The following is a 3,472-nucleotide window of genomic DNA, read 5'->3' on the forward strand; positions in this document are numbered from 1 at the left end:
CCTTTTACGTGGTTTCAATAAAGGTTTCTCTAATGTCACATATTGAGATTTTAATGTCATTTGGTAATCCTAATAGTGAAATTCTAGAAAGATCTACACAACTCAGTGTTAGAATCTATTGTAAATTCTCTTACTGTTTGCTTATGGTCTCATCAGAATTTCTTCATTTCTTCTTACATAAGAATCCACCATTGAATCCCCTCATGATTAAAGTTAGTCAATAGATAGATAATTGAGACCAAACAGAAGCAAAGCAGAAAATAAATTCATGAAAATAGCAGAGAAAATAATTCAGCTCAAACCAGTACATTTAATTCCCTATTGTCTTAACATTTCAACCTCTTATTTTTCATTTTCCCTTCCTTTATTCCATCCCTCCATCTCAACCTCAAGAGGTGACATGAGAAGTACCAAGTGAACTCAAAGGCACAACCAAAACCAGCTCTAAGCAACCAAAAACAGAATCCATATTATACACATCCAAATGAGATGTCCTTGCTCAAAAAACATATTGCACAAGTTAGGGAAGTAAAAAACCAAACTTACAAATGATCTAAAAACTAATAACATCAGCTCACCAAGGAAGTAACATATCTGACTTGTAAAAAAGATTGCAAAGAAGAAAATAAATTCATGAAAGCAGCAGAGGAAATAGTTCAGCTCAAACCAATACATATAATTCCCTGTTCTCTTAACATTTCAACCTCTTATTTTTCATTTTCTCTTCCTTTATTCCATTCCTCCATCTCAACCTCAAGAGGTGACATGAGAAGTACCAAGTGAACTCAAAGGCACAACCAAAACCAGCTCTAAGCAACCAAAAACAAAATCCATATTATGCACATCCAAATGAGATGCTTTTGCTCAAAAAACATATTGCACAAGTTAGGGAAACACAAAAATAAACTCAAATGATGGAATTACTGATAACAAGTGTCACCAAGCAAGTAAAATATCTTACTTGTAAAAAATGACCCAAAGCAGAAAATAAATTCATGAAAACAGCAGAGGAAATAGTTCAGCTCAAACCAGTACATTTAATTCCCTATTGTCTTAACATTTCAACCTCTTATTGTTCATTTTCTCTTCCTTTATTCCATCCCTCCATCTCAACCTCAAGAGGAGACATGAGAAGTACCAAGTGAACTCAAAGGCACAACCAAAACCAGCTCTAAGCAACCAAAAACAGAATCCATACTATGCACATCCAAATTGTACGTTCTTGCTCAAAAAACATATTGCACGAGTTAGGGAAGCACAAAACCAAACTTACAAATGATCTAAAAACTAATAACATCAGCCCACCAAGCAAGTAACATATCTGACATGTAAAAAAGCTTCTAAAGCAGAAAATAAATTCATGAAAACAGCAGAGGAAATAGTTCAGCTTAAACCAATACATTTAATTCCCTGTTCTCTTAACATTTCAACCTCTTATTTTTCATTTTCTCTTCCTTTATTCCATCCCTCCATCTCAACCTTAAGAGGTGATATGAGAAGTACCAAGTGAACTCAAAGGCACAATCAAAACCAACTCTAAGCAACCAAAAACAAAATCCATATTATGCACATCCAAATGAGATGTTCGTGCTCAAAAAACATATTGCACAAGATAGGGAAGCACAAAAACAATCTTACAAATGATCTAAAAACTAATAACATCAGCCCACCAAGCAAGTAACATATCTAACTTGTAAAAAAGCTTGTAAAGCAGAAAATAAATTCATGAAAACACCAGAGGAAATAGGTCAGCTCAAACTAGTACATTTAATTCTCTATTCTCTCAACATTTCAACTTCTTATTTTTTATTTTCTATTCCTTTATCCAATCCCTCCATCTCAACCACGAGAGGTGACATGAGAAGTACCAAGTGAACTCAAAGGCACAACCAAAACTAGCTCTAAGCAACCAAAAACAGAATCCATATTATGCACATCCAAATGAGATGTTCTTGCTCAAAAAACATATTGCACGAGTTAGGGAAGAACAAAAACAAACTTACAAATGATCTAAAAAATAATAACATCAGCCCACCAAGAAAGTAACATATCTGACTTGTAAAAAAGCTTGCAAAGCAGAAAATAAATTCATGAAAACAGCAGAGGAAATAGTTAAGCTCAAACCAGTACATTTAATTCCCTGTTCTCTTAACATTTCAACCTCTTATTTTTCATTTTCTCTTCCTTTATTCCATCCCTCCATCTCAAACTCGAGAGGTGACATGAGAAGTACCAAGTGAACTCAAAGGCACAACCAAAACCAACTCTAAACAACCAAAAACAGAATCCATATTATGCACATCCAAATGAAATGTTCTTGCTCAAAAAACATATTGCACGAGTTAGGGAAGCACAAAACCAAACTTACAAATGATCTAAAAACTAATAACATCAGCCCACCAAGCAAGTAACATATCTGACATGTAAAAAAGCTTCCAAAGCAGAAAATAAATTCATGAAAACAGCAGAGGAAATAGTTAAGCTCAAACCAGTACATTTAATTCCCTATTGTCTTAACATTTCAACCTCTTATTTTTCATTTTCTCTTCCTTTATTCCATCCCTCCATCTCAACCTCAAGAGGAGACATGAGAAGTACCAAGTGAACTCAAAGGCACAACCAAAACCAGCTCTAAGCAACCAAAAACAGAATCCATACTATGCACATCCAAATTGTACGTTCTTGCTCAAAAAACATATTGCACGAGTTAGGGAAGCACAAAACCAAACTTACAAATGATCTAAAAACTAATAACATCAGCCCACCAAGCAAGTAACATATCTGACATGTAAAAAAGCTTCCAAAGCAGAAAATAAATTCATGAAAACAGCAGAGGAAATAGTTCAGCTCAAACCAATACATTTAATTCTCTGTTCTCTTAACATTTCAACCTCTTATTTTTCATTTTCTCTTCCTTTATTCCATCCCTCCATCTCAACCTTAAGAGGTGACATGAGAAGTACCAAGTGAACTCAAAGGCACAATCAAAACCAACTCTAAGCAACCAAAAACAAAATCCATATTATGCACATCCAAATGAGATGTTCGTGCTCAAAAAACATATTGCACAAGATAGGAAAGCACAAAAACAATCTTACAAATGTTCTAAAAACTAATAACATCAGCCCACCAAGCAAGTAACATATCTAACTTGTAAAAAAGCTTGTAAAGCAGAAAATAAATTCATGAAAACACCAGAGGAAATAGGTCAGCTCAAACTAGTACATTTAATTCTCTATTCTCTTAACATTTCAACCTCTTATTTTTTATTTTCTATTCCTTTATCCAATCCTTCCATCTCAACCACGAGAGGTGACATGAGAAGTACCAAGTGAACTCAAAGGCACAACCAAAACCAGCTCTAAGCAACCAAAAACAGAATCCATATTATGCACATCCAAATGAGATGTTCTTGCTGAAAAAACATATTGCACGAGTTAGGGAAGAACAAAAACAAACTTACAAATGATCT

Source organism: Juglans microcarpa x Juglans regia, chromosome 5D (assembly GCF_004785595.1).
Source record: "Juglans microcarpa x Juglans regia isolate MS1-56 chromosome 5D, Jm3101_v1.0, whole genome shotgun sequence".
In the NCBI taxonomy this organism is placed as follows: Eukaryota; Viridiplantae; Streptophyta; class Magnoliopsida; order Fagales; family Juglandaceae; genus Juglans; species Juglans microcarpa x Juglans regia.